The sequence below is a fragment of the Sphaeramia orbicularis genome, chromosome 3 (genome assembly GCF_902148855.1).
Source record: "Sphaeramia orbicularis chromosome 3, fSphaOr1.1, whole genome shotgun sequence".
Lineage (NCBI taxonomy): Eukaryota > Metazoa > Chordata > Actinopteri > Kurtiformes > Apogonidae > Sphaeramia > Sphaeramia orbicularis.
The window spans coordinates 29,514,826-29,527,965 of NC_043959.1; the positions used below are offsets into that span (position 1 = coordinate 29,514,826).

The 13,140-nt window shown below is 40.3% G+C and overlaps 1 protein-coding gene across 8 annotated transcripts in view; it reads left to right on the forward strand.

Moving 5' to 3' along the window:
* The window catches only part of znf536 (zinc finger protein 536), a 241,578-nt gene that overhangs the window by 167,934 nt on the left and 60,504 nt on the right, over positions 1–13,140 (forward strand). The gene's annotated exons all lie outside the window — the stretch shown is intronic.

The following is a 13,140-nucleotide window of genomic DNA, read 5'->3' on the forward strand; positions in this document are numbered from 1 at the left end:
CTGCCACCCCTCTTGTTTGCTTCCCATCCAAGATGTGTCTCATTTTCCCTGACTGGACAGCCACATCAGAAAATGCCCAAAAGAACTTGGCGTCCTTGTGTGGACAGAACACAACTTTTCATTTAAATAATTTGATTGATTTTCTCACTGTTTATTGTTTTTTTTCTTCTTCTTCTTCTTCTTCCTCTTCTTCTTTCTCATCACTTCATCTTTTTTTTTCCTTTCTCTTTCCTCCTGGCTCATTATCTGCTGTCTAGAGCACAGGGTAGGAACATGTGCGCACGCAGAGCTAAACTCCATCTCCGGCAGTGACGGCCACTTTTGACAAAACACTAAGTGCATTTCTTAATTATCTGACTTCTCTCTAATACCGTTGTCATCTCGCAGACAATCCCTCTCCTCGCTCTCTGATGTTGTTATTATGTTCTCATTTGGATGCTGGCTCTCCGCAGGTAGTCATCCCCCACCACCCCTCACTGTATCCCTCCTCCTCTTCCTCGCTAACACACACACACATGCTCCTCCTGATTCACTGGTCGTCTCATAAACTTCACTTTGGCCCCCAATGTGTTGTAAAAATGCAAAGGGACGGGTGTTTGAAGTACTACCATTTTGTCACAAAAGATGTTAAAAACCCACAACTAAGAGAATCGTTTCTTTAAAATTTCCTGCGCAAAAATGATCTTCCCCAAGACTGAACACACACACACACACAGCTGTACACACACTTAGGCTATAGTCAGCATGGTTTGATGTGGATGAGCAGACTTTATATCAGGTAGAAGAAGAGGAGAAAGAAGATGAGCACGGGGGGGTCTTTCTCCTCCATTGCTAATGAATCCATCCTGTGATCAGCACCATCCGTCCGTCACAGAACACCCCCACCCCACTCCATACTCCTTCGTCTTCCTCCTCATCATCTAACAAAGATGGAAAAAAAAAAAAGAAAACCTAGCTTGTTAATTTAGAAAACAAATATTCAGCAACTTTATCAGAAGTGAAGCAGCAGGCGCAACTTTATTTTTTGTTGTTTTTACTTTCTTTTTTTTTTTTTCTTTTTTTTTTTCCTGCTTTGTGAAAGAGTGCCGTCAGCTTACCTGAAGTTTTTAGAGGAACACGTCTTTTCTTCCAGGCTGTTAACTTGAACACAATGCTGTGCTTTTTTTCAGAGGAGGTTGTCTGCACATTTCCATTAAGTATTAAAAGTTTACAAAGAAAATGCGAGAGGCTGCCTTTTTATGCAATTTCAGACCCTTTAAAAAATAAAAAACTGACTAAAATTCAGCTGTTAAATCTCTTCGATGTGGTCCCACTATACAGTAGTTTTCCTTACACAATGAAGTGAGCTATTGGGTTTTTTGAGGCTTGAATGCAGAGGTTGCAGTATTGGATCTTATACCTATTGAAGCTGACGCAGTATAACAAAGCGTACAGGGCCAAAAGTAATGATCATATACAAATATCAATATGAGAAAGAGTGTGTGCTAAAGAAGACGTATGGCTATTGATGTTTAAATAACTGTAGCGTCAGAGAGATGGAGAGAGGGGAAAAAAATGTGAATCATATTTTCTCACTGTGTCTTGGGGAAAAAAAAAAAAAACATTTAATCGAACACACCCCGCGAGGCGCAAACAGTGGAGCCGAGGGCAAGATAAAAACAGCACCTCTCTGTCTTTCTCTTTCTCTGTGCCTGGTGAACAAAACCGCAAATAAATATATAATCAGTTAGTATTATGCTGTTTTTGCTGTGAGCCGCATTATCTGCTGCGTTGCCGCTCTCTCCGCAAAAAGAAAAAGAAGAGGATGTTTGACAGCGCAAACTCCTCCGATGATAAAAACCAGTAAAAAGTTAAGACTTCAAAAGTGTTTTTTTTTTTTCTTCCCCCCCAATCCTGTGTGTGTCTTTTAATTTGTCTGGGCACACGCAGCTGTATTTGCATTTCAAATACTCATATTTGAAGAAGGTGGTTTAAATGCCAAGACGCGAATTGATGACAATCACCTCGACTCAAAAGCAGCAGTGAAAACCTCTCTTTCTCTCACCGCTGACATTAAAACTAACCAATGGCCACAACACGAACACAATACAAATATATATTTATCTTCCCTGCCTCCCTCCTTCCTCCACCAACCTTCCTCTTGCTCTTTCGTTCTTTTCATCTCATTATTTTAGTATCACTTTACATTTGAATATCAGCTCCTATACTTGCAGGGCAACAGTGTGAGAGCTGCCTCTAACAAACTAAAATAAGAGAATAATCAGCAGGGTTCAGAATGAGGAGGAATTGATTCAGCGGCAAACAGTTGGGGTGCATACACACGTTCAAACACACAGCCTCCTCCCCTTTCACTGCCTTTTCATCACTTTTCCATATTCATTTCTGTAATTTACAGTAAATCCAATAGCTGTCAGTCACACACACACATACACACAAACACACAAAAAGAGAAGGAAAAAAAAAAAAAAAAAAAAAAAAAAACAAAAAAAAACACTGTAAATTTACGGCGTTGGGAAACAGCTGCTGCAACATTTACAGCAAAGACCACTCTAAAATATTAAAGATGTGTCACCACCAGCGCTCGGCCCCTGCATCTGTAACCATCTGCTTTCTATTAAAACATTACACCCAAAAAAGCACATGCAACCCGCTCGCTCAGCGATGCTATTTCCAGACGTTTTTTTTTTTTCTTTTTCTTTTTCTTTTTTTCCCTTTCAGATCTGCTCAATCTGGGGGAAACTGCATTGGCACAGACAAACAACCTTTTGAGTCCTGTCGAACTCTCCCAGCTAACTAGAAACATCAAAAAGCAAGTTCCTGAATATCTGCTGGAGCTGCAGTAGAAGCTGCGCTATCAAGTAGCTCCTATAAAACACTAAAGTACACTGACAGATAAGAAAAATACATGACTGCAAAGGGTAGGCTCTCAGTTTCGTGAGAGTGACGTCTTCAATGCAGGAATGGGAAGCAAAACTGAGCTAAACACCTGTTTGGACTGAGATCAATCTTCCTGACTGAAATCAGTACTGATGTTTGTTAGCGTGTTTTAAGGGATTTTCATGTGAAATTATCATTTTTCCTTTCACAATTGTATTTTCCTCATGATGAATAACAACCGGAGGCAGCATAAACAACCGGTTTACTCCTCTTTTTTGATTTATTTCATTAAATTACCGGCCTTGTCCACGTGTCCTTGAGCAAGACACTGATCCTCGGTCAAGCTGCCACGACTTAGAGCATCAGCTAAATGTCTAAAATGTAAAATTACAGTCTTGCCTTCCCTGATGTCCTTGGGTTACTCAGGGGTGTGGAGGCGTACAATGACTCAGACTGTTTGGGGCGATGACATCTGTCCTGTTAGAGCAGATAGAGAAATACAGAGAAAAAAACAGGAGAGTGAGAGCAGGGCTTCTGAAAGCAGCACCGCAAAATATTATGTTACAGCCGAACACAGAGAGAGAGAGAGAGATGGGAGGAGAGACTTATGGGCCGAGTCAAAGGTAAACAATTACAACATCGTGAGTCACTTTTTTGGAGCTGGGCTAAAGGAAGATCATCTCTCCCGCTTAATAGGTAATTTCCTTTGTCTTCTGAGGATCATATCACATGTTGTTGCCTTCGACGGGGTGGTCTGCTGAGGGAAACAGACACGCAGCAAATGAGAGAGAGTGGGAAAAAAAAAAAGAAATTACAGATTGAAACTTGGCTGGAAAACTTTCACAACAGCGTTCCTTGAGAAACATTCTGTTCAAATTAAACAAGTGCCTGTTTGTGAGGAATGCAACGACAGATTCAGAGGGACATTTCCCAGTTTCTGTCTTGTTTTTTTTCTTTCTTTCTTTCATTCTTTTTTTTTTTTTTGATATTTCATGCTCACTGTCATCTTGTCTGAGCAAAAAAAAAACAAACAAAAAAAAAACTAGTTGTCCATTTTGGGGCTGTCATCTCCTCTTCCTTCATTTGTCTCTCTCTCTCTCTCTCTCTCTCTCTCTCTCTCTCTCTCTCTCTCTCTCTCTCTCTCTCTCTCTCTCTCTCTCTCTCTCTCAGGATGTGAACCCACTTTCTCCCTCCCGTTTTTCCCTACGTCTCTCCGTCACTCTCCCATGTGATGTCACTATCTCGGCGTGAATCATTAGGATATCAGTGTTCATCCAGTGACAGAAAGTGCCTGATTAACAAGCTCTCTTGTTTTTCCTCTCCTCTTTATCCTCCTCCCTTTTTTCTGAAACGAGGACTCCCGCTGCTCCCAACGACATTTCTCCTCATCCCCCCTCCTCATCATACCTCCTTCCCTCCTCTTCTTCCCTGTCGTGGATGGCAGGGAGTCACAGGTGTGTGACAATAATTACACATACACTCGGAAAAAAATAATGTCGTTTCCTCCATTTAATAAGTTTGCAGTAAAATAGGCAGCCAGATAGAGAGAGAGGGAGAGAGCTTGAATCTTATCGGATACCCCAACCTCTAACTTAATCATATGGCTCTTAAGAGCAGCCTGCCACCAGCTGGGGCTCCGTAATATGCATGCAATATGTGTGTAAAACGATACACTTTAATTTTGAGCCCACTTTAAGCAGCAACAAAATCTGTTTATATGGGAGACATTTAAAAAGAAGTGAGGGATGGAGGGAGGGTGAGCAGAGGATTGGGTTAACTCTTGCTCTCCGGGCTCGACAAAAGCCATCTGTCGGGTGTCAGCCAGTATAGCTGTACACACTGTAATGTACAGAAAGAGGAGCGCAAATAAAAGAAGACAACGGTCATTTGCTTTGTATTTCGAATCTGAAACAAACTGGTGCAAACTCCAGCTCATAACTGACCTTCTACATCTTGTTTTCTGCTTTTAACTCCCTACAAGTAGATAAAAAAAAGAAGCATTTAACACATTTTCCATATTTCAGAACTGAAACGTATTTTTTGTAATTGTGCATTTGCTCAGTTCAACACTGACTTTTCCACTACAATCTCAATTGTACTTGCAGTTTGTGAGGCTCTTAGCTTATGATACAAAACTTTACATCAATGATTTAACATTTTGGCACTTTTCCACTTGCGCTGCTTTGACAAAAGTGTAAGCCAGCAAGTAATCCACAGTAAAAGTTAAAAAAAAAAAAGCTGTTCATCGTTGGCTTTATATGCAAACTCCAGTATGTCAGCTCCTCTTTGCTGGACAGGCTCTTTTACCGGTGCATCATTAACATTTTAATACAAGGCCACACAGAAGGATTCATAGGACTGTTTCCTGAGCTCCCATCTCTATCAACAGTCCTCTTAAACAGCAAAGTTACCACTGGAAAAAGTCATCCTTTGGGTTAAAAACCAAGTTACCGCAACTTTAAAAAGTTAGAAGACGTTCATCTAAATAGTTATTGGCTCACATACCCTTTGGAAATTTCTGTTTATTCCACATTGTCTGACACTAACATATACAGTATCATCTTGCTTCATCTTTTCATTAACACTCTGCAATGTTTACAGTGAGATAAATGTTCATATCCAATTCTACATTTTTTTGAGTTCATGCACTGTCCAAAAATTCACTCTGTCACACTCTATTTGGTGTAAAAGGAAACTTTGCGATCTGACATAAGTTCTAGACATTAAATAACCCCCTTGGACATGTCATCGAGGAGAAAGAGGTGAAAAGGTAATCACCCTTTCCTTCTGGGTGGCATTTTTGTTTTGTTTGTTTTTGATTGATTACTTTTGTTGATTTGAGGGTTTTCAGCAGGGTAACAAACGGGGGACAGAAGCTCAACTTTCTCGCTTAGCTCAAAGAGAAACACATTAAACTGAGCTGATGGTAGTTAATGACTGTGATGACATGGGTTTTCGGGAATCTCCGAGGAATAGAGTCTGATAGAAACCAAGCTGCTGTTCGCTGACCTGGGGTATCACCAAAGGGTAAGAGGGACGGGACGGAGGGAAGTAACGTTGAGGCGTTTCAGGACAAGGGAAGCAGAGGGGTTTTCGGAGGGGGAGAGAGAGGAAGAAGGAGTGAAAAGAGGAAACGAATTAGAGGGGAGAGCTGTGTGTAAACTTCAAAAAGCCTCTGACGGCTGCCACTGCTGCCGCCGCCAGCCCTGACCACTCTACAGATGCTTTTGTTCCCTACTCGCTCTTGCTCTCCTATCCACGCACCCCCCCACCCCCCTTGTCCTGATCTCCCTCCTTCTCTTCTTCCCTTCTCTTTTCGCCCTGGTGTCTTTGGTGATCCAGTGTGAGAGGGAGCGGGGGGCTATCAAAGCCACCGCTGTCTGTTACAGACTTCAAAACCCGGGGCCCCCGTCCGTCCGTCAGCCCCAATCATCATATCTGCAAGGCCCCAGCGGAAAGCCTCGTACACTGGAGGAGAAATATTTGATCTGTCCTCTTTGCGAGGATCAACAGTCACACAAACGACAGGAGCGCCCTGGCGTTGCAAAAGACGGAAAGGGGAAGGGGAGGGAGGAGTGGGAGGACTGGAGGAGGCTGCCGGAGGGGTATGGGAAGGGAGGATGGGTGTCAAGACAGACCAAACTGATAAAACTGATAGGAAAATGTTGCTATTAATCCCTGTTTTAGTGCGTTTCATATTCACACATTTTCACATTTATCTGAAAGTCACATGTTGGACAGAGAGTTTGTGAGAAGCTTAGAGGGAAAAGTGTGCTTGATTTTTTTTATCACTTTCAACCTTTTTTAAAATTTTATTAACGTTATTATTATTTCTTATTTTTTCAGCGTTTATCAATAATCTTCATTATTGCTTCATTATTTCAAATACAGTAATGACTGTGCATTATGCATAAAAACTTAAAACGTAAATTGAAATTGTCAAGTCCCGAAACTATTTGGGCCTTCCTGAAGTATTACCTGAGCAATAGTGATATTCTGAAATCAAAAAACTGAAAATGAGCAAGTAATGAGAGCCTGTTTTAGTGAGAATGCATTACATGTATTTACTTACACATTTTATTTTTACCTCACTTAATCAGTGGCCATGCATGTTAGATTTGATGTTAGATTTAGATATTTTAAATAATACATTGTATTGCTAAAACAGCAAAAGTATATAGAGTTTATATGTGTATAGAGTTATTTTACTTTTCTTACATTTTTTGTTATAACTTGTATTTATAATTTCTAGAGAGACGTCTACTGGCAAAGAATTCCTTGTATATGTTTAAATACTTAAGAACTTACTAAAGATTATTCTGATTCTGAAATACTGTACTTTTACTGTTTTTTGCAATACACTACATTTAGGTTATGAAAACATTTATTTCTGCCTCACCTTCAAACTGTGATTTGATTTTCCTGATTTTATAGATGAAATAATTGAGAATGAAAATAACGGCAGGACAATGTGTAAATTTTACCTGTAGAAAAATCATATGAATTAATTTCCTTCCATTTTGCTTCCTTTTTTTATTTCAAATTCATGGTTTGCTCAGTTTTTTATGTGTCACTCCATCATGACTTATTAGTGTCGAGAGTAGCCTAATAGGCCTGTATCTACCCATGTATCTATCAATCTATTTAGCCATCTATCTGTCTCTCATTGTCATATGACACAGTTATTTATAGACATCACCGTGTGTGTCTCCAGGAAACGGCTGGTATAGTTAGCTCTTAAATCCTGTATGTGAGATCAGACTACATAATTACCTATCACATTAAGCCCTTTATGTCCACCAGACTTAGGCCTCTCTCCCCTCTCTCCCTCTCTGTCTGTCTCTGTCGTATACACACTTACACACCATCACACACACACACACACACACACACACACACACACACACACACACAGCAGCAGCAGTGGAGCAGCTGGTAGCATTATTGACACACAGTGTGCCTGAGGGGGGAGGAGGCATGGAGAACGAGAGAGAAAATCAAATGGGGGAAGACGAATATGTGATTTGAAGGAGAGTGTATGTGAGCGTAGAAGACTAACTTCAAAGCATTTTCTGTTTAATTGACCCCCCCACACCCCCATAGTCATACACGCACACATATAAAGTATACCACACAACTTCCTAAACAGACACACGCACACAGACCAGCTCCTTTGGCGTGGATCTATTCAGACAGACTGCTATCAGTGATGCAGGCATGTCACTCATCACCCCATCGCTTCCAACAGAAGAATCAGCAGGACGTTGTGTCAGGCTTCGTGGAACACACACACACACATGCACGCAGCACCAGAGATGCATGCACGTGCCAAGCAGTGAGTCAAGGGTTCATAAGGTTGAATGTTTCCAGACCTAATCAGTGTGCGTCTTAGTGTCTCAGTACAGTATGTAGCATGATTCAAGATTGTACCGGAGTGGACACTGATAATCTGTTTGGGCGTCTGTGTGCATCTGTCTACCTGACTGACTTCTATTCTATTCTATTCTATTCTATTCTATTCTATTCTATTCTGTTCTATTCTATTCTATTCTATTCTGTCTGGCTTGTGTCAGTTGACTATGCACATCGTGTGCTCTATTTTCAAAGTCCATAAATTTATCATGTTTTACTAGAAGCACATTTTGGCATTGAAATTTCCCCCTTAAGTTCAATATAAAAAATGCATGTCCATATGAATATCCTAACAACTGTTATGCTTTTTTATTGTGAATGTGTGGGATTAATTATGCATCAGGATTCAAACCCATCATGATGAAAACAATTGTGAAATTGAGAGATTGCAGCGGCCTGCTTTTGGAATCTTTGATTTAATTTCCCCGCGCCGGTTGTCATGTCAAGGTTGTAATCAGAGCGGCGAGGGTCGGGGTGATGTTGACGGGTTGAGGAAGTGGAGGTTTAAGTAACCCCGCTCAGCTGCAGGGATGCAAACAAAATTATTAGAAAACATAAAAAATAAAAGATGAAGAAGAAACACATGTTCTGTTTGACAAGTGGAGACAAGTCCAACTCTGAGAATTGCAGTCTCGGGGGAAATGGGTAAAGATGGCAGGTGATCTGCGCTGTGTGTGTGCATGTGTGTATGTATGTGTGTGTGTGTGTGTGTGTGTGTGTGTGTGTGTCTGTTATGTGTGCACATATACATGGGAATGTGTGTGATGCTGTCATCGCTTTCAGCAACAATAAACAAATTAATTCTTTTCTTCTTTGAACGTAGAAATTTGGGGTGTCACTCTATGCATGCGTGTGTGTGTGCGTGTGTGTGATATTGTACCTCTGTGTGTGTGGTAACAGATGTCCACCCAGTGGCTGCTGGGACGGCACTTCACATTCTACATGTGTTAAGTGACAGTGATGGACAGCAGGTAGTCCTTTTAATAATTCAATATATTTTAATCCTCTCTCTTTCTCTCTCTCTCCCCATATCTGTCTCTCTGTCAGAAGCCAAATAACACTGTTGACAGGGATATGATTACACAAATTGGTATCAAAAAATAGAATTTGATGCAGGGCAAATGTGAAAACAGACGTGTTATTTTTTTTTCTATGGATACTTTGATAAAAGCAACTGATTTATCTTTGCACTTATATAGAAAATACAGAACATGCAGTGCATAACGGAGCCAGGAGCCCCAACAAAAGAAAAAAAAAAAGTCACTTATTTTCTGACCTTCCCACATGTATTCTAAACATCACTCCATTTTTGAAAAGACCAATCAAAAGAAGGGAATGCTAAAAAAAAAAGGCAACAGCAGAGAGAATGAGCCAGATCCAGTCAGTCAGTCAGTCAGTCAGCCAGAGACATAGACATTTCCCCAACACCAGGATGCGGGTAAGTGAGCCTCAACTGACCAGAAATGATTTGCCTCTGTCTGTTAGACACGTAATGGAGTCATTTAACTAGTCAAATTAGGAGCCGGCGAGATGCCGCATGCTTCATTACTGGGTTCCAATGGGCACCGCTCTACATTTACGTCAGAAATGATTTCAGGGTAAATTAATGTTTTTATTGTCTTGGTTTAAAAAAAAACAACAACAACAACAACACAAACCCCATATAGATCACACACAAACCCACACACACAGGATGACACTTCGACATGTTTAAATATATGTCCACATTCTTGTGCACACATGGCTTTGAGCACAAAATGTAATAAGACACACACACAGGTTGTTTGCACACACCGGCCTCTGTCTGTCACACAAGCTCCTTCATGCACACACACATCTGAGAGTTGCACATCTAAAAGATCAGCACCATCTAGAGGTCAAAATCTGATATTGTCCCTGCCTCTACTGATATGTTAAAGCCCTTATTTTTCTCCGTTCGTTGCAGAAGCATTGAGAAATGTTTCCCAGCAGCATGATTTGTTGCACACCAAATGATTGTTTCTTTAAAGCCATTTATTGGGAAAGAAGGGTATTTGTGGCCACAAGTGTGCAGCCTGTGGATTACAAGTAGGGCTTAACATTTGTTAAACAATCGGTTCATGTTTTAGGACATGTGCAGTAGTTGTAGGTGGGGAAAAAACAGGAAACCAGAGAGAAAAAAAAAAAGGAAATGTTTAAAACAGGTTTCCAGCAGCAGAAAGGTGTCGAGTAAGCAGCGCTCATGATATGACTGACAGCTATTTAGCCTTACTTGATCCAGCACTCCCTCCCCTGACCTCTAAATCAGAACCAGGTGATGATGGAAATAGGAAATAGAATATATCCACTGGGGAGAGATCAAAGACAGAGAGTGTGTGTGCAGGAGAGGAAGGGGTGGTGGTGGCGGCGGCGATGGTGGTGATGGTGTGTATGGAGGGGGGGTGAACATGTAGATCTGCTCCTTGTCGACAGGGAGGTCTGACAGCTGGGATTATTGATGAGAGGCAGAACCCTGTTAAGAGTCCGAGCAGAGCACAGACCTCTGGGGTTTGGAGTCCTCGCTGTGTTTTCACATCGGGCCGCAAACTCCTGGCAAACCACACCGTTGCCGGGCTTCAACCAGCAACCTCTTTTTTTTCTCAGTTTCACATTTGGAGTGAAAACTTGTGAAGTGAAGTTGCCTTTAATGGTCAGAGCGAGTCCAGGTTCACTCAGCGCTCTTTCCTGCGCCTGTTTCTCAGGCTTCCAGCAGCTGCTTGTATTTATGTTATCGTAGATTACAGCTGCATTGTTTGAAGTTGACTGACAGCCAGTGATATTTATGCTTATGTACGGGTGTGTATTTGGATTCCTTTGTTTTTTGACGAGGCTCGTACACACACACGCTCGCGAACACACCGAGATGCACCGGTGTAATCACGCTGCACACATACCCAGCTGTGCAGACACACACACACACATTGTCAGTTGTTGTTCTTCTTGACATTCTGTCGATATCATTGCGTCCAAAAGCTCAGTGATTTTGATACAGCTCTTGGCTGACGCTGGACGCCGCTCTTTGACGTACACACTTTGTTCTGAGACTTATGCGACCATCTCTTTCTGTGTTTCGGTTCCTATTTGCTCATCGTCCTCTGTCAGACTTCATTGCTGTCCGCCTGTGATAACCGACATCCTGGCCATATAGACAGATAAGTTTCATACGCAGTGAGAGAAGAGTCAAGCTGAAAACCACAATGCAATGAAGACACTACTGAACCTATTTATTGCATTATATTCAGTAAGAAAAAAAAGAATATACAATAGAATAAGCCATATGTGTGTAGAATACAATGATAGTTCTCTATTTTAACCTCGTGATGCATTATTGGTAATTCTGCATAATCTTGCACAGCCATTTGGTTGTAATTATACCCATGGGAAGGGGAATATATTTTCAGTACCATACACCTGTTTCGTTTCTACTTGGCCAATTTGGTCATTTTAGACAAAAATAGTCAAGCTTTTCTACATCAGATGAAAAAATGTAAATTGGAGCAACTGGCATTGTTTCAGCATTGTTCCCAAAACTTTTTTCTTTTTCTGGGAACTCGATTTTTAAAAATGACAAACCATCACAACCTAATTCAATTCACAATACACATGAACTATAAATCAAGTCAAAAGTGAATTCATACACACATTCCTGTTTTTTTTTTTTGTTTGTTTGTTTGGTTTTTTTTTACTGCAATCGATACTTCATTTTATGCACGTATTGTTACTGAAAACAACAATAGAGCTTTTTTTCCTGGCCTTGTCAGTGTAACAAACAGAATGTACCCTTTCATACTAGGTTCAGTGTTTATCAGAACAATAGGAACATTTAGTACTATCTAAAGCATGCCTCTTGTTGAAAGTTTGTAAAATGTTTGGAAATGTATTTAAGAATTATTTTAATGTGACCTAGCCTGTGGACAGGGATGGTTTACACTCCTTCAGTTACACTGAACTTTATTATATCCAAAAAGTGGAAAATTGCCTAGAACAGGATATATATTAAAGAGATAGGAATGTAATTTATGCAAATAATTATCAACAATAAAAAAGGAAAGTAAAAAAATTAAAACGTCATGTTCAACCACATGCAGTTAATCCACTTCAACACCTTAACTGACCTTTTTTTTCTTTAGTTTTCTCCACTGAGAGCTTTTAATATCTATAAAATTCACTTTTTTCTGCAATAAAATCCTTATTTTTTTCTAGGTTGGGTGTCCTTGTCTTTTATACAGTATTTATTGGTATTTTTCATCATAAGACCCTTATGTTTTTACCATAAATGTTAAGATTTGTCCTACATTTTAGAAAGTTTGTACTTGCATGTAAGCTGCATAAAGCAAAAGCTGTTTCTAAATTACCTCAAACATATGTAATGTTTCTGTTAAACTTTTTCTCTGTTGAGACTATATTTTTCTGTGATAATGTTGCTAGCGTTATACAAGCTACTACTTTTTTTTTTTTTTTTACTTGAGTAGAGAGTAGCTGAGATATCAAGGAAAAAAAAAAAAAAAAAAAAACTGAATGGCATGCAGCAAAGACTGAATCAGAACAGGCCTTTTAATGCAAAGACTTAACCTTCTCAAGCGTTTTATTGTGTAAAACTGACATCCAGTCCTTGGAAGCACACATAAGACGTGTTCATGTGCTTTAAGAAACCACTATTTGTCTCAATACACGTGTCATTTGTTGAAACGTACAGACATGCAGATTGATTTATCCATCCATCTTTGGTCAAACACATCCAGGCTATCACTCCTCTGCCTCCACCCTTCCCCCCTCCATCGCTTCATCCTGTATATCACGCAAACACAGGCATTTTATAGACATTGGCTCTGA